This window comes from Gavialis gangeticus, unplaced genomic scaffold (genome assembly GCF_001723915.1).
Source record: "Gavialis gangeticus isolate Ggan-Ray unplaced genomic scaffold, GavGan_comp1, whole genome shotgun sequence".
NCBI classification, from domain to species: Eukaryota; Metazoa; Chordata; order Crocodylia; family Gavialidae; genus Gavialis; species Gavialis gangeticus.
Genome location: NW_017728993.1, coordinates 75,319,408 through 75,339,052, shown reverse-complemented (window position 1 = coordinate 75,339,052; position 19,645 = coordinate 75,319,408).

Below are 19,645 nucleotides of genomic sequence, written 5' to 3'. Positions count from 1 at the left end.
AAGCACTACCAGGAGTGAGTAGAAATAACGGTCACAAGCTGGCAGAGGGTAGATTCAGACCGGGCATCAGGAGATGCTACTTCACTGTCAGGACGGCTATGATCTGAAACCAACTTCCAAGAGAAGTGGTGCTGGCTCCTACCCTGGGGGTCTTTAAAAGGAGGTTAGATGAACACCTTGTTGGGGTCGTTCGACCCCAGTACTCTTTCCTGCCATTGCAGGAGGTTGGGCTTGATGATCTGCTCAGGTCCCTTCCAACCCTACCAACTATGAAACGATGAAACTATAAAACAGTAAAAATCAATACAAAAATAACAGAACACTATTTACAATATAAAAAGGGGCTTGTCACAATAATGACATACAAAAACTTAGCTTATCTATTACAACTTATAACTACTTATAAGGAATAGAGAGGGCAGAAAAAGAGTCAGAAATGGTTGGGGAAGGGACAGGAATGTATTTAAAAGAAAAAAAAGAAAAATAGGTTTTGCTACACCATGAAGAAAGGGCCTAAGCAGACTTTAAACATATTATGTAAACCTTCTAGCTTTGAGCATATCGGCCAAACTAATACAAAGCAGGCACATCTATATGAGACGCTGACTGCACAGTACCCAACTAATACTGTGCAGTAGTGTGTCACAGCATGGACAGTCCTAATAGGCTACTGCACGGTATTATTAGACTAGTGCGCAGTAGCATCACCTAAAAGTAGCTCGCCAGTGCTACTGTGCAGTAACTCCAGTTACTGTGCATTTATTTAGTACTTGCTAATATAAGTACTAAATAAATGTGCAGTAATGACTGTGCAGATATGTCTCATGTAGACACATCCAGTGTGTTTAATGGCTTGATTTTTCTATATAGGATAGCCTTAATTTTCTGACTCCAACATTGGTTTTAAAGTCCTGGATCTTTTTGTAAGAAGAAAATTAATGTATGAGTATACTGGTGGGTATCTATTGTTTTAGGATGGCAGCCCAATCCCTGAAAAAAACACTTGCATATCAAACACCTTAGTATAAAGATTCCTCTTTAGGTAAAGAGTTAGCTTTCTGGAAACTACATAGTTTCTTAAAATAAGTAGTGTTTTGAATTTTTATCCTATCATTTCACTTTCCTTGTGTAAAGCAAGTGTACACTCTGTATATATTTGAGAATTGGCGGATCCTTTTATTTTACTTTTGAGAAAGCTAAGAGTTACAGTTGCTCTCAAAATCTCCAGTCTTGCACTATTTCAGTGGCTGCTTACTATGAAAATAATCCAATTGAACTAATTAAGAACTCATTAAGTATTGTGCTACTTAAGATGAGTAACACTATGTCTGGCATCATAATCAGCCAAAGGGCAAACAATTTGTAAGGGGCCCAATAAAATTAAAAGTATTCTACTGAAAAATAACATGTCAGGTTGATGATTTACTGTTAAATATAAGTATCTGTTCAAACCTACATCTTATGTTTTAGTAAAATACAATGGTTTATACTGTTAGCAAATTATAAATACTTCACTGTTATTAAAATTGATTAACATTCCATTACGTTGTCATATTCTTTTTGAAATAGGTCCTTATTTCATTGTGTGGTTTGGACAAATTATGATATCTGGGACGATTTTGCAAAGCCACAACACTTATTCATCAGAACTACATTAAGAAACAAATATTGGAAAATCTGATGGTGAATCACTTAATCTGGATCAATGCAGATTATTAAAGGAACTTCAATCCTTGACATGTATATCAAAAAACAATGTGTGGTATAGGAGCTCTTTGATTGTTGCTAATTCTGCTCTAAAATTGAATTCGTAAAAATAACAAATGGATATGTTTTTGGTCTGCTTATCAAGGGCTGAGAGAACCCAATACTCTCCTTGGGTATTGCACATACTGAAAATGAAATGTTTTTCACATATTTGATTTTCTTTGATTTCAAAGGATAGAGTCCTTAGTTGGCATAAGTAGCCTACCATCACCAATTTTAATAGAATTATTACATGGTATAAGATGCACTCATCTGGCCAAATGAGATGACAACTTGCAAAAAATAGATAATTAAAAAAACACAGAAATCATAATGATGTACAATTATTTAGATATTAGTGACACAAATATTATTATTATTATTCAGATGAGGAAACTAAATCATAGAAATGAAATGTCCTGCCCGTATCACATAGGCAGCACATGGAAGAGATATCCTTGTCTAATACATTATCTATTACACAACATTGTCTTTATGGCTTTATAATTCATATGACAAATAGTTTAAAATAAATTGAAAAAAAACAGATTAAATGATCAGAATCAAGATTAATAGTCTTCAAATCCCACACTGTTTTTGAATACTCAAAGGGCATTGAACAGGAATATAACTTTTGAGAAGACTGATTGAAGAAAGGTGGTACCAAAAAGGAGAGTATAACATGTGTGCTTACATGCAGTCTTGGCATAGTAGGAGGGCTATGCAAAACTTCAGTTGCCAATTCGATTCAGAGGAGATTCGGCCCAACTGTGGGGCCAAATCTCCAAATCCGAACTGAATTGGGAGACTCAATAAAAGCTCTGAATTGATTCAAAACATCCAAAATGATTTGGAAAAAATTCAGAGATTTGGACTGGCCAGGGAAAGGCAGGCACAGCTGGGTGGCTACAGGTTCTCCTGTGGCTCCTTTGGCTATGTCAGCCTCTCCTGAGGTGGGAGGAGCCCCCATGGCTGCTCTGCCTGGTTCCAGCCCCATCATCCCAGCACTTAAAAAAATCCAACCAAACAAAAAAAGAGCCATGCACTCACCAGCTGCAGTACTCACCCAGAGCCCAGCATCACTGAGCCCCACTGAGGGCTGAGTGCTGCTGGGCTTCAGGTGACTGCTGCAGCTGGTGAGTGTGCAGTGTTTTTTTGGTTTTTTGTTTTAAGTACCAGGAAGCTGGGCCTGAACAGGGTAGCTATGGGAGCTTCTCCCATGGCTCCCCCTGCTTGGGAGAGGCAGGCATAACCAGAGGAGCCATGGGAGAACCTGCAGCCACCCAGCTATGCCTACCTCTCCCCAGCCAATTGGAATCATCAAATCTCTTTGAATCAGCACTGATTCAGCCGAATCAAATGAGGACAAGCATTTGAATCGCTGAATCAAATCACTATCCTCCAAATCAGCTGAATCCAAACCCAAATCAAATACTTCCCTATTCACACAGGCCTACATATTAGTTAATAGCTTATCTGACTTCCCTTAAATTTCTGAAAATAGTGTTCTCATGTTCATCCTACTGGGTGGATGTTGCTTCGTTTTACAGTGGTCAAAGATGTGAGGCCTAGAATGTTACTAAAGCGGCACTACCAGAAAATCTACATCTATGAAAAACAGTAGTGCTTCATGTACAGGTAGTTTTAAGCCTGCTGGGAGTGTATAGTATGCTTTCCTTTGGTATCACATCTTGGATATCACTTAATCCTATGATTTGCATGAACAGTCAGTCCTGACCAGAGTTGCTGTTACGTTAGTGTGGCACTTTTCATTTATTCAAAATTATTCCATTTTTTAAAGATAACTTATCATAATAACAACATTGTATTACTAATTACTTATATTTATTTAAGTAATTATCTGAATTTTATTAGGCTTTTAATTTCAAGAGACTAGCTGGAGAGTAACAAGCTATTGAGGACTGACACTGGTCACTATAATTAAAGACATGTTGCAAAGTGCTGCATAAGAAGGAACAGTTATAATATTCATAGTTCACTAAAACCTATAACTTTCAAGTAGATGTGAAATTGCTGTATGAGCATTTTTCCTGACACTGTATGCAAGGAGAGATATGAATAATGTGTTCTACTTGTATGATAGAATTCCTTTTATTTGTGACATATTTTTTATCTTTCTTATGATATGATTACTTTCATACCACCTATTACAAAGCTGTGATTAATTTGAATAAAAAAAATAACTTAGATGTTCCTGTTCAATGTTTCTGCAAGATGATAAAATGGAGGTAAGAGTAGTTCAGAATGTACAAAGCTTTATATAGGTACCAAATCTCCCCCCTCCCCCTGCCCCACCCTTGGGATAAAGTATTACCATAATCTCACATCTTTAATATAATTACATATGATCCATCTTTAAAATAATTCCAGCTTTTAAAATCCCTGAATATATTCTTTAAAACAAACTTTTCAGCAATCCAGACATTTTTCAGTTATTACTCTCAGTTTTGACCAATATAATTTTTTCATATTCAATTTTGGGTTTTGGGTGGTCTTTTTGTGTCCCTGGTTAAAGTGTGCTTATTATTTGAAGTGATAAAGAGTAAGTTTTTATTTTCTCTGCCATTATACAACAAAATAGCTGAGTATGAAATGCTAATACCCATGGCAAAATTCCAGTTTTTTTTTGGCTTCTAAGGAAGGAGTAGTTAGCTTGCTTTATGGAAATGTCCCTGGCTTTGGTCCCGCAAACACCATGCAGGTGTTTAAATTTATTCATGTAATTAATACCCTTGAATTTTGCTACTCTGCTTAACTTTTTACACTGTGATTAACCTTTCCAAAACTAGTCTATGAGCACAAAAGATTTGGTCCTCCTGTAAGTGGGCCATCACCTTCTGGATAACTTAGTATTTTCCTTATGTATATATTTAAAAATTGACTCAGCAAAAATATTTAGAAAAGTTCAGAAAGAAACAGAAAATTGCAGAGTAGAAAATCATTATTGAAATTTACAAACAGTAGAAAATTATTACTGAATTTAACTGTCAAATTATGAACAGAAAACATCTATTGACAATACTTTCTCCAGGTGTAGCCCCCACTGAATGTACTTGTATCAAGTTGATAAAATTCATTTTTGGCAATATATTTGTAGAGGAAATGTATAATATTAAAAAAGTAATACAATATAAAAACTGAGATCACTTATTTATAGTTACTGCCTAGAGCCTGAGGCTCGATCCTACAAACACTTAATGTTGAGTGCAGTGCCAGAATTTAGGGCCTAATTCTATGAATCATTAGGTCCCAATCTTAAAACTAATGTACATTAGTACAGAGGTGTATCTTCAGAGTAGTTTGAAGGATCCAGGTTTTCAACTGTTGGAACAGAAGACTGGAGAAGGAAGCACGTAGAAGGAGATGAGCTTTGACAAGCAGGTCAGGGTTGAATGACAGAATATGAGGGCAAGAAATTTGAACTTGATGTACAGGACAATGGCATGCCAACAAAACAACTCAGACTGGAGAGTGACATGGTCAAATCATTGGTGAGAATGGCTATCTTGCCAATTGTGGTAGTTTCTTGTTGTTTGGTTGGGTTTTTTGGTGGGGGGGGGCATGGCTTTATGATTGCCTTTTCTATTTCTGCAAATTCGTAGTTCTTCTAAAATCAGTTCCTAACTTGACAGATATTTTGGTCTTCAGTTTTCTGTTGAATGAATGTCATCAAGTGACAACCCATTCTTCACTTGTTCTCTTGCTTATTTTAACAGTGTTAAAAATGGACCATTCAGACTCCACATCCTTTTTTAGTAACTTCTTTCTTTTTTTTTACACTAAACCACTGGACTGGGGACTAGCGATTACAGATCTAAATTCCACTATCAATGCAAATGGTTTGAAGTCATGCTGTTTTAAATTTGTGTTTAATTTCCAAATCATACATATATATCTGAGAAATAATCTGTAGTCTCATGGGTGGAAAGTTTGTCAGGCCCCTTTTGACATGGAGAATAAGTAATTTGTAGTTACTTTAAGCTACACAGGGTGCATTTACATGAGGAACTTTACTACAGAGGTGACTAATTAGCTCCACAGTAAAGCATCACCATATGGACATGCACCCCTATTAGGCCACAGTAAACTAATTAACTCCACCATAGGATAGTACCACCCAACACAAGTACTATCCTATGGCAGAGTTATTTGTTCTTCTGCAATGCATGTGCAGATGGTGAACTGGGCTGGTTGAGGCACAAGGGTTCTACAGTGTGGAAGCTGCTTGTCAGGTAGCCCTGCACTGTAGCACACTCATTCCCCAGCCTTCCCTTCCACAGCAGGTTGATACAGGGGGAGCAGCCCAGGGTTAACAGGCTAACCCCCCTTAGACCCTCTGCTAGCTGGGGCTGAGCCGCCCTGGCTCAATGTACTGCAGTCCTGGGCACATGTGAAAACACTGCACCTGAGAGCAGTAACTCTGACACAAACTGCATTGGAGTTGATTGCATCACATTCATATCATGTGTAGATGCTCCCACATAACGCTACTGCAGCTGTACATAAAGAAAGAGATTAGGCATACACAATCAGTTGTTTAACCATAGTATCTTCCAATTGCGCTATCTCAGAGAACTAAGAATAACAATTTAGAACAGGTACATAACTTTTCCAGCCAATGTAAACAATTATATACTTACTGTTTTTGAAGGAATATAATACAAGTTTTTGTGCAAGAGAAGATTTTGGGATCAATCATGGAACAGATGTTATGAAAACACAGAAGACTAGATTGCATTTTGTATAGATAATGCTTAACTCAGGAATATTAAAGGCCTTAATGCATCTTTTTATTTATTAATTTTTCTATACTACTAAAGCATTACTATCCCAATGCCTTTAAACCAGCTCCAATCTAATACCAAGAGCTCACTGTTGAATTGGTGGTAGTGACTGGGAATATACTGGGGACATACCCTATGAAGAAAGCAAGTAAGGCTATTATAGTTGTGCAACTAAGGTGTGGCAACTGGCTCAGCACCCCTGAGTATTGTCTTTGGGTGGGGGGAATGCACTGCCACTGCTGTTATACAACTGCTGCCCATCCAGCTGCCCTGTTATGTCTCTGGGCTACTTGCATGAGGTGGCTGTAGTATACCCTTAATTATTTTCTTAACAGTCATATCATCAGCCAAAATTTTAAAGAATGTGTCTTCGTCCACCAATTTAATGTGTCTTCACCCACCAAATCTCCCCCTCTCAGGTTTGTACTTACTTGACAATTATACATTCATGGATGAAAAATAATTTGTATTCTTAGGGAGATGTTTGTCAACCCCCCTTTTGCACTCAGAGTGATTGATTTATAGTTAGTTTCAGCTAACACAAATCTCCGTTCAATAAAAGAAATAAACTTTAACTCCTGTGGAACAGAGCCAAAGTGTCCTACTCAGCATATTGAACAAACTGTTGGTCTTCACTTTTGATTATACGGCTGTAAGAGAAATGTACCAGTACCCTTCTTAGAAGCATATATGGACAAGTTTTTACTCTGCTGCAATGCATGTGTAGATGGTGACCAGGGTTGGCTGAGGCACAAGCCAGCTAACTAGCCCCACACTGTAGCGCCGTCATGCCCCAGCTACCCCTCTACAGAATGTAGAGCTCAGGGGCAAATATAAAGGTGAATATACTGCCCATCTTCAAGAAAGAGAAGAAGGGGAATCCAGGAAACTACAGAAAAGTCATCCTCACCTCAGTCCCTAGAAAAAATCATGGAACAGGTCCTCAAAAGAATTAATTTCTAAGCACTTGGAGAAGAAGCAAGTGATTAGGAACACTCAGCATGGGTTCACCAAGGGCAAGTAACGCCTTACCAGTGTGATTGCCTTCTATAATGAGATAACTCTCTCTATGTGGGGAAAGCAATAGATGTGAGATACCTTGATTTAGCAAGGCTTTTGATACCATCTCCTTGTTGCAAGCAAACTAAGGAAGTATGGGTTGGATGAATGGACTGTAAGGTGGATAGAAAGCTGGCTGGTTTGTTGGGCTCAAGTGGTAGTAATCAATGGCTCAGTGATTAGTTGGTAGGCCATAGCAAGTGGAGTGCTCCAGGGATTGGTCCTGGGGCTGGTTTTGTTCAATATCTTCATTAACAATCTGGAAGATGGGATGGATTGTACCCTAAGCAAGTTTGCTGATAGCACAAAGCTGGGGTTGTAGTAGATACACTGGAGGGTAGGGCTAGAATTCAGAGTGACATAGACTAATTGTAGGATTAGGCCAAAAGAAATCTCATGAGGTTCAACAAGGAAAAGTGCAAAGTCCTGCACTTAGGATGAAAACAACCCATGCACTGCTGCAGGCTTGGGACCAACTGGCCATCAGCACCTCTGCAGAAAAGGACCTGAGGGTTACAGTGGACAATAAGATGGATATGAGTTGACAGTGTGCCTTTGTTACCAATAAGACTAACAGCATACTGGGCTGCATTAGTAGGAGCATTGCCAGCAGCTCAAGGGAAGTAATTATTTCCCTCTATTTAGTACTGGTGAGGCCATGTCTTAAGTACTGTGTCCAGTTTTGGGCCCCTCACTATAGAAAGGGTGTTGATAAGTTGGAGAGTTTCCAGCAGAGGGGAACGAAAATGGTTAGGAGGCTGGAGCACATGACTTCTGAGGAGAAGCTGAAGGAACTGGGCTTAGTTTGGAGAAGAGAAGTCTGAGAGAGGATTTGATAGCAGCCTTTAACTACCTGAAGGGAGGTTCAAAAGGGGAGGTTTAGATTGGATATTTTGAAAAAAAAAACATAACATTTCTCACTAGGAGGGTGGTAAATCACTGGAACAGGTTACCTAGGGGGGAGGTGGAATCTCCAAGCTTGGGGACAGTCCTCCTTTGAGCTAGAGGTTATACTAGATGACCTTCTGAGGTCCCTTCCAAACCTAATTTTCTGTGATCCTGTTTTGTGCTTATGGTCCCAGAAATTCGTGGTTAGGACTTCTACTAATTCCTGCCATTTCTCAGTCTGTTTATTAAGATTTGTATCACATGCATTAGGGATTTTTTGTACAGTCATACTTTTAGGTTGCTGGTTCAGTCAGCTAGATGAAGCACATATTTCCCTAAATATCTCATGATTTCAAGGACTCATTTCACCCCTTTATGTTGGGAAAATTTTCCATAATGATTTTAATCTTACTTGTAAACATGGTTGTGCTAACTTTTCTTCATAGTATTTCTGTTAATGGAATTGATTTATTTTTTTTTTGCTTTTTTGTTTTGTTTTGTTTTACTTTGGGCCCAACTGTGTTGGGGGGGCGGGGGGGGGAGAATCCCCCTCTACTCACTTTTCAGGGCAAACCAGGGCTCAGGGCACCCTGGGCTAGGGTGAAGGAAACCCCATAAGGTTTGGAGTTCCTCCCACATGGGCAAATGTTTGGTTCAGGCAGGATCCAGCACCAGCCCATGGCAGTGCTCCCCCACTCCCACCTGCAGTGGTGGGGTTGATCTATGGCTGAACAGGGTGTGTGGGAGAATACCCCTCTCTTCCTGCTACAGGGCACTTCAGGGCTCAGGGGATCCCAGGCCAGAGCCAAGGGGCTCTGTTCCTGTGCCTCCCCTTCCAATGTCTTGTGCAGCTGACAGGTGCAGGCAGGATGCAGGCTGGGAAGAAGAGGCAGAGGCTTTGCTTCCTCAGCTCTGTGATATCTCATGGACAGAGTCAGCTAGGCTCTGGGCTGGAGCAGCAGAGTGTGAGCAGGCCTACCTGTTCCAGCAGGCCGCCCTGTGAGAAGGGAGTCATTTAGCCTTCTGGGATGCCAGTGGACTGTGAGGTAACTTGTGTTGGGTGGGGATCTGGGACAGAAGTTTGATAGACCAGTTCAACCTAAAGTGATTCATTCTGATACTACTATCTTTAACCAGGTTCAGCCAGTTTGAAATTGGTCTATGTGCACTGAACTTATGTTCTGTTACAGGTTTAGACTGGTTTCCAGTCACATATACAAGTTTGTGTGTAATTTCTGAGTCTAGTCTTACTTCCTATCTTCACAGTTGCCAGACATTTACAGTGCCCTTAGCCCCCTGCTTTACCTGCAGTAAATTAGAATATATTTGATGTTTCAAGCACCGTGCCTGGTAGACACAGTTTTGACAAAGTTTTTAGGAACAGGTTAGACAAATGCCTGTCAAGGATGGTGTAGATACATTTGATCCTGCCTTGAGCAGGGGTTTGGACTAGACAATGTGACTGAGGTCCTTTCCTGTGTTACATTTTTATGATTATATAATTCTGTCTGTTTTGTAGTACAGGAATGCCCACTAGATTGATTGTTCCACATACTTTTGTTCCCAGAGCAATGATCCTCTCCTGCTCCTCTCTTATTCTTTGCCTTAGTGCAAGATGAACTTTTCCATGGGGCAAGAACTGTGAGGATGTTCAGCTTTAATCTATCTTACAAGAGCTGCATTTTTTCCTGGAAGGCAGCCTGAACCCTACACTACCATTATTGACTTGGTTCCCTCCAGTGAATACACTTTCTCAATTAGACCAAAGGCTTGACACATATTTAATTTAGTACCACTTTTCCATAGTACAAATTTGCCTCTTTTCCAGTTTATTCCCTCTGACACACACACACTCCTTTCCCCCTTCCCCATACATTGCATCTGTTCAGAGACAAATTTACAACTATAAACTGAGTGTTAACCTGTTTACCTTTTACTGTCTTTATAGTATACTTTATGGTATGGCTATTGTAAAATAGTAAGGATAGTAAAAATATTCTTTTATCAAAGATTATTTTGGTTAAGAAAGAAACCACACAGATTCTAGTGGTTTTACTGATTCAGATCATCATTGTAACCAGTGGCTGAATCACAATATACATCTTTTAAATTAAAATTCCAATCCTGCAAACAAGTATGTGCTTATATTTAAGTGTGTATTAGAGTTTGTGGAACTGAAGCTAAAGCAGTTTTACTAAATAAGCATAACTAATTCAGATATTTACAAACTTAGGGGAAAAAAACCTTCAGAAAAAAAGATTACTTGTACGTATGTGCTTGAAAAATCTAACTCAAATTTCTGTTACACATTCACTAATATAAAGGGAAAATATAGATTTTCCACAGAAATATCAACACACAATTCCTGGTAAAGATAAGACAATTACTGTCACTTCCTCTAATAAGTGGGAGAGATTTAGATATACTTTATAACAATAATAGTTATACAGAAATGAGGTGACAATATATTGCTCTTATTCACTACTTTAGGAGAAAATGGTCTCATATCTGCATTATATTGTTCAAATCAGTAAAATTTCATAGGTGTCTACAGTCTAAGAATTTACTTATATCTTACCCAACAGTTCAATCACCAAAATAAAAGTACCAGTGAAGCATTCCTGATGGGAGGGTCTTATTCTTATTTCTGTTCTGACATCAGCTCATGTTTAATCAGAGAAATGAACACACATGTCATAAATGCCTCTCCTTTGTACTACTCATAACATCTAGATTTACTCACGTGTATATAATGGTTTATATCAGTCAAGAGAAGTGGCTTCAAGAGATACCACTACATTTATCACATGGAAAATTATAATGAAAATCACCCTGGTGCTAATATAAAGTGTATATTAATAAAACCCAGGCTATTTAGGTATTCAGGATAAATTTAAGTCTGGTAGCTATAAGAGACATTTGACATCTATAATAACAAGTATAGGTCTACAATTATTGTGTTTAGACCTGGTTGCCTGATTAATATAATATTAGGTTAGTTTAGAAAAGGGCTAGTATCTTCAGTGAAATACTTAAAGGTTGTAATGGGAATACATAATCTGCAATATCAAGAAAGCAAACCATGCTATTTATCTTTCCTCTCACTACCTACACCTTGCAGACTATTCAATTTAATCAGAGGTTAAGTAAATGTAGTTATGCTGTAAACAGATGGTTTACTGTTACATTTAGGATTTTTCCACATGTAACAGTAACATTCACAGCTTGGCTGCTAGATTTTTTTTTAAATTTGGTATTGTTGTTTACCCCAAACAGAAAGAAATCCACAATAAATCCTTCTGCCCTGTAGTGGCCAGGTTATCTTAAAATAACAACTTGTACTTTCTTTTTATGTGGATTTTGAGTATTCCTAGGTCTCATTTTCAACTGTTTTTCCTCACTTATGAGGAGTAAGATCATACTTTTCTAAAGAGCTATTTAAATTATTGCCTGTTTCCAAGACAGTAACATTGACATAAAGTATCACAAGGACTGAGATAAAAAATGGCAACATGGTGGTTTCACCCTAGCAAAGATCCCATCAGGAAAGAGAAGCTTTCTTATTTGAGCTTGCAACTCTGCAGACATCCAAGAGTGACCTTCACAACTAACTGTAACAGGGGCTCCTGTTCATTTAAGGGAACGCAGCAGACCAAACTATCTGTGTGGGGCTGTGGTGGCAGGAACTCAGGCTGGCCCTTAATTAAAAGGAGAAACTCCTGTGTGTAGCTGGGGAGCCACCTGATGGAAAGAGGGGCAGAGTTTTGAGGCATGTAAGCCCAGGACCTGAGCCAGAGTCGGCCATGTGGTCCTGCAGGCAGCAGTAAGAGATGCTCCAGAGCAGAATGGCTGCAGAAAGAGACTGACTGGTAACTAGGACATCTCTGAGAGATGCAAATACAGAACTAAAGGGGACTTACAGCCTATGAGGAAGATGGTGACCCAGCAGAAGAAAGTTTTTTTTTTTACACAGCTTGTGGGTTTGCATTATGCTTTCGTTAGGGACTGGAGAACTAGATAGTAGCTGGGGGGGGAGGACAGGGGACCACACAAGAGTGCCTCCAGATTTTCAAACCTATGAGGGGCAGGCTCCAACTGAGAGGGCCAGGACCTGAGCCCCAACAGAGAGGAAGGGGCAAGATTCAGCTGAGAGGGCTAGAGCCTAAGCCCCAAACACAGTAAGATTGGCCAAGGGCCAGAGAAAGCTGAGACTCAGAAGCCGGGCAAGAGAAAGTGGGTCTATGCAAGCAGTCTACAGCAAAGAGTAACCAACGGAGGAAAGCCAAGGAGGCCGAAGCCTGTACAAGCTGGTGCATGAATCTGAAATAACATCTTCAGGGCATGGGTACGGCTGCAAGGGTAGAGGGAGGCCATGAATTGCCCATAAGGTGACTGATGCCCTGGGGCACTAACAGGGCCAAGGTAGGGGAGGTACTTAGGGCACTGAAGAACAGGACTGGAGTATGGGAGGGACTGTCTGTCCAGGAAAGGACTCACTTAGGGACCCTGGGGCATCCTCCCTTCTAAAAGAGAAACGTAATTCCTTCTAGGCATAACAGATGAGAGGAAAAGGGAAGGTCCCCTGAGGAGTTGAGTGGGACAGGAGCTGCATGGCCACAAGGGGCATCATGGCTGCCCCTGAAGCCCAGTCCTCTTACACACCCCTGTAAAACAATTATGAAAACATCTTTGGTCAAGAATAAAATATATACCCCCCATTCTTTGCCAGCAGGATATTTGCCTTGTATCCAAAATATTTACTTTCCTTGTGTGAGTTCTGCTAATAGAATTTTGCTGTGTAACAGACATCACCACTTGGTGAATATAATGTGCTAGGTCTTCTTTCTTTTTTTTTTTTATCATTAACAAATATAAAATGTTCCAGAAAAGATTTACTTTCCTATCCAAAATGTTTTTTTCATTTTAAAAAATAAAGGATAAATGTTTTAGTTTAGAGCCAGAATTTTTTATTTATGCCTTTTGAAAGATAAAAATAAGTTGGTTATTTTTCTGGTCATATTTCTTCTTCTTTTTTTCTTGGTTAACGTGCAATTTGCAGGTAGGTAAAAGAATATTTTTTCAGCCACCTGTAGAATTTACCCTTCAAACATTTACTTATATACCTACCTTTAAAAAAGCAAAAAAATCTTGATGTGGGAAACAGATTACAAGTTTTCAAAGTTGTTGCTTTTTTTTTTTTGTACCAACCAAATGTTCCAGTTGGAATCACCATTTGACCTGCTGTGCACTTTTCATTCCCCCTCTCATCTATGGGAACTCAATATCTTAAATATGAAACTCCAGGTGATTAACATGGGAAATCATAAAATATATACACCTAAAATCAATAACCAATTAACTTTCTTACCGGTAATGCTGCTTGAACATTCTTATCTATAATTGTAACACCACTAGAATTATTATGGGTCTATAGCTGTTAATGTAGATAAAGCATTTTAAGAGCAGTTAGTGATCATTATTATTGCCATTATTGTTACAGCATGAGTGGATTTAGGGGTGGGGAGATACCCAAGCTTGTGAAGTTAAACTGTGTTATTGGAATCTCCACATAGCTCAGACATCTTTTCTTTATCTGTTACGTAAGTTTTTAAACAGGAAACCATCTCTCTGTTAAGCAATATAGTTACCTGATATCTGCTAGAATTTTATTGGGAGCAGCCTTAAGATAATAATCACAACTCATGCTTTCAAGATTCAGAAAATCACTTGTATGGGACAGATTATTTACCCACATGCATAATTTGATTTAAGGGATTATTTTTGCCTTTTTGAAGCATCAAAGATCAGTGTTGACAGTATATAATAATTTATCAGACTGGATCAATGATCTAAATTGGCACATTATATTTTATCAGTTCTTTGGATGATTTCTTGCCCTATAGATATTGCCAAATATGGGGTTGAGAGAGGATGTTTCTCTAGGTTAGATTAGAAAGGATCCTTTATTTCTCTCCTTCTTTGGCTTTCTCTCTGAGAGCAATGGAGCATGTTTAACCTGATCAATTAATTCACTAGTGTCTTAGGAATTCACAGCACCATGATGTTTCCTGTTTTCTACAGTGGCACACATTTTATGTTTCTGAGGATTGAAACATTTTGTCCTAGTGTTTGTATTGGTTATAAGGCATTTGGCTACTATTTTAAGATTAGGCCTCTGGTATACAGGAAGTCAAACTAGATAGGATTGGCCCCTTCTGGCTTAGATTTCTAGGAAAACCCTTATCTTCAGTACTTTGATTAGTGTGAAACAGAGAAACAAGTTATATTGGATTATAGACCTGAGAATCCTGTAAAACAGAGGAAAGAGTGTTACTGCATCTCTCTTCCTTCATTTACTGTATTATCTATTTCTTGGATGGCTTCCTGAACTGCTTTATGTTAGAAAAGGGTATAACTCATGCTGATAGTTTTCATCCAGCAGGTACATATCTGAAATCTCAGTACACAAAGCTATTAAGTTGTAACAAAAAGGAATACCTATTTATTTTATAAGGCAAACTATATTTCAGTAGTTTTCTCTTCAGAGTTCCCAATAGTCAAAATCAATGAGTTTGAGAAACTTGTCTGTACCAAATTCTGGTTTGTAAAAATAAATATAATAACATATATGTTGGCTAGACATTTTTCTCTAGGTCTTGTTCAATGACGTACTAAGCACAGGTAATGAAACGTATTTGCCTAATCAGCTTATGCATTATAAACTAAATGATAGATTTCTCCTACAATTCATTTATTACTCAGTGTGTGTGCTGAGGCCCTTAAAAATCCGTATTGTGTGAAAGGTAGCTATGTCATCCCTTACCTATTTCACAAGACAAAGTCAACCATGAACCAAAACCATGAAGAGCTAGCAGGTAAATGTATTAATTTCCCTTGTTTTTACATCTTAAAATTCAGCTTAGTGTTTGCTATAAACACAAGAAATATTTTTTTCTAAGATGAAGCCACTAGTCTGATATCTTCAAACATGCTGTTTTATGTAGCTATAACCTTTTCAGAAGCAAAACATTGGCTCCTGCAGTGTTCCTGCTTTACCTGTGGCAGGTTAGGTTGTCATGTCTTCTGTTGTATCAGGATTGATGGTAGTTTTAATAAGAGGTTAGATTATGAGTTGGTATAGGATGGTTTGGATAGGGATGATCCTGCCTCAGTAAGGACATTGGACTAGATGACCTATTTCTCTATGATTCTATGATGCTATGCATTCACAAAACCCAAGCCAAAAATTATCTTTTTTTCTGTGCTATGTGTTTAAAGTCAGAAATATGCATAAGTACTTTAATAAATTAAAGGATTCCCTGGGAGTCCTACCTGAGGGTGAAAGGAGTCCAGGAGAACTAGCTGTACTTTGAAGAAATCTGACTGAGGGCACAGGAACAAACCATCCCGATGTGTAGGAGAATAGTAGAATTTCCAGCTGGAACACAGGTAAAACCACAATCATGGCTGCTGTGGGCCCTACTGGAGGAGTCACAGCCTCTCTGCCCAGCTCTGTGAGTCCCTGGTCACTTCCAGTCCAGGGGTTATCTTAGAGGCCCCTCATAATGTGAGGCCCTAAGCCGCAACTTTCTTAGCTTGTGCCTAAATCTGGCACTGCCTATACTTCTGTTCCAATCACCGGGGGAGGGGGGCGGGGACGTGCCCCACCCCCACACAGTCCCCCTACCAGTCACCTGTGGAAATCTTCAATGAGTTTAAACATAAAAAGGAAGCTTACAAGAAGTGGAAGCTTGGACAGATGACTAGGAAGGAGTATAAAAATATTTCTTAGGCATGCAAGGATGAAACCAGGAACGCCAAAGCGTGATTGGAGTTGCAGATAGCAAGGCATATAAAGGGTAACAACAAATATTTCTAGACCTATTTAGCAATAAGAAGCAGGTCAGGGGAAGTGTGGGTCCGTTACTGAATAGGGGAGGCAACCTAATGACAGATGATGAGGAAAAGTTTGAAGTACTCAATGCCTTTTTTACCTCAGTCTTCACAGGCAAGGTCAGCTCCCAGACTACTGCACTGGGCAGTACAATTTGGGGAGAAGGGAAGCAGCCCTCACTGGTGAAAGAACAGGTTAGGGACCAGTTCGAAAAGCTGGACGTGTACAAGTCCATGGGGCCAGATGCAATGCATCTGAGGGTGTTGAGGGAGTTGGTTGATGCAATTGCAGAGCCGGTGGCCATTATCTTTGAAAACTCAGGGTGATCAGGGTTGGCCTAGATGACCTCATGAGGTCCCTTGCAACTCTAATTTTCTATGAAATTAGGTTATCAATTACTTGACAGCCTTATGCAATTTGCTGGCAGAATGATGTATAAAACCCAAGAATTATAACCAAAAAGAAAAAAAAATCATGCTAGCTTCTGTAATTGTTTTAGTGTTTGATTTGGAAGGAGGGATCTTTATTATTTGATTTGCTTTTAGGTGAAGCAGCTAATGATGCTTAATATGGAAACAATTTAATCTACCTCAGCTCCATTGTCAAGCCTTCTGCTATTTTTACTCTAAATACTGAAAATAGTAAGCATCTTTTCCTTTAAGTCTTTGCTCTCAAATATGTTCCAACATGACTCATAGCATCAAAAGTGTTTGCACCTACAAGTATATACTAGAACCATTAACAGAATCAACAGGGAGTTATGAAATGTGAGTAATGTAATATCCACGGTATTTTTTCAAAGACTTACATCCTGCTAGCATCATTTTTCAGATAAGAGAAAAATAGAGGACATAAAGGTGTTGGGTTTCATATCAATAAAGGATAGAGGACAGAATAGCAGAAAAGCGGAATATCCTCTATGATGGCCACTCTAGGGGCAGGGGAGGCTGGGACTAGCAACTGTGCTGTCCCCAGCAGTGTTACCTGGGGGGCCATGACTGCCAGGTACCAAGTAGGCCAGTGCAACTCCCAGAGCCGTGGGAATAGCCAGAGCTGGCAGCGGCAGCAGGGAGCAGATGGGCAATGAATAATTTTGGGGTTGCTATTGCCTTAGGGCTCCCCCTGCTGGTAGAGCACGCAGCAAAAAGACTGGCCCAGATGAGCTGGCAGGGTGCACAGCTGCTCCACATCCAGGCTGGGATCTTGTGGCAGTGACAACACCACCTAGGGGCATGCAAGCTGAAGATCATGGCTTTGCCCCAGCTACAAACAATGCAGTTACCACTGCAAGATGCTAAGCCAGCTGCAGAGCATCTGTGTGCCCTGCCAGCGCAGCTGGGCTGGTCTCCATGGAAACCATGGGCTCATGCTATCACAGTGCGGCTGCTGGGGTCTCCACAGAAACTGGTCCCAGCCATGTGGGCATGGGCTCCTGGGAAATGGAGTCTGGAAGCTGGTTTTGTATATTTACCGCAAGGAAACATAGAGGGACATGCCCCTGTTTTCCCACCCACCATATGTGGTGGTGACTTCCCACCATCACCTACTATCGTGGTAATGCTTCCCACACCCCCCCTGCACACCTCAACTGCACACACACCCATGCAGCAGGTGAAGCATGTGCTAAGGTTGACATTGAGGGGGTTTGCTTTGACACGTTAACATGTTAATATTTTGGGGTAACTTGTTTCTTTCTTATAATTGTCCTCCAGAAAACCCACTCACAACAGAGACTTCTTCTCAGACCCCTCCCCCAGGCTATGCTGCGTCCCGAGTGATATATAAGTATTGACAGACAATGCTTGGAGAAATCTCCCATGGGAGATTTTGTAGCCTGTAGGGGGAGGTGAAGAAGGTGGTATTGGGATTCTGGGGCAAAACCTGTCTTCTTTCTTCTTTCTTCCCCTGCAGGAATATTAAACACAGAAGATAATGCCACCATTGCCCAGTCAGTTTTTGTTTGTTGGTTTTTATTTGTTTTTTAAAGAAATATATATATATAGTGTATTTATAAATAAATAAAAGGTTTAATCTATAAAGTTCCTTCTGGATGTGATGTGCTTTCTTCATAAATGGATTTGTGAATGTGCCAGTTGGGCCTGGGGTTAGGAGTTCCTGGCTTGAGGCAGATGAAACCAGTGTCTGGGCCAGCCCAGGTGTGCGCCTTATGGAAGCCCATGATTATTGGGTATTGGGATGGCCTGTGCAACCATGCTGGAGCCCTGGGAGTGGCTGGAGCCACCAGCAGTGGCAGGGAGAGGAAGGCCAGTGAGGAATTTTGGGGTGGCTGTGTCTCCCCTCCCCCCCTGCAAAGCCTACCCTTAGCGCTACCCCTGTTAGTAGAGAGCACGATAGGTCATGGAGATGCTCCGCAGCTGGCCTGGCATCTTGCAGCCGTCACAGCATGGCCCAGGACATGTGGGCTGCAGATTGCAGCTCTGCCACAGCTATGCCATGATGTCACCACTGCAAGATGCCAGCCTAGCCAGCTGCAGAGCATCATTGCTCCCTGCTATGCACCCTACCAGTACATCTGGACCAGTCTCCACAGAAACCCCAGACCCACACTATCACAGCATGACTGCTGTTGGGGTCTCTGTGAAAACTTGTTCCAGACACAGGGGGGCACCCATGCCATGGCCATGGGAGGTGGGGGTGGTGATCATTCAGGTGACTGCAGCTTAGCATGGGGCTCCCTGTGGGCAGCTATGTCTTTAGAGAGTGCAGGGGGGTGGGGCATTACATTTCAGGAGTGAGGGAATTACTGGTTTGCTGGCCCCTCTGCTGTCTTGAGTACCACAGAAATCAGGAGGGTGGATTTTTATGTGGCTCCCCCTGCTGTATTTTACTGTGACTTGCACACTGAGCTTAATTCAATTTAAAGGCTGTCACCTGTGAAGAATGACGTATCAAATTAAAACAAACCATTTTAATAAACCTATTTAATTTAATGAGAAGTAAACCCCATCATGTGTACAAGTGTCCCTGGGGGCCTTCTGGGCCTGCAGCCATGGCAATCCTGCAGCTCAAAGCCTGGCAGGGAGCTGGAGTGTGGCTCTGGCTGACCAGGCTCTGGTTTTGGGTGGCGTGTGCTGCCTCCATGTTCAGTGCCCCACTTTTGTGTGTGTGTGTGCATGTGTGAATTTTTTGACCCCAGGATTCCCTGGGGGTCAACCCTTCCCCCCCCCCACACCTTGTAGCATGGAAAATACCTAAATGTGTGGTGTGTGGCATTGTAGATGGCTCTGTGGCT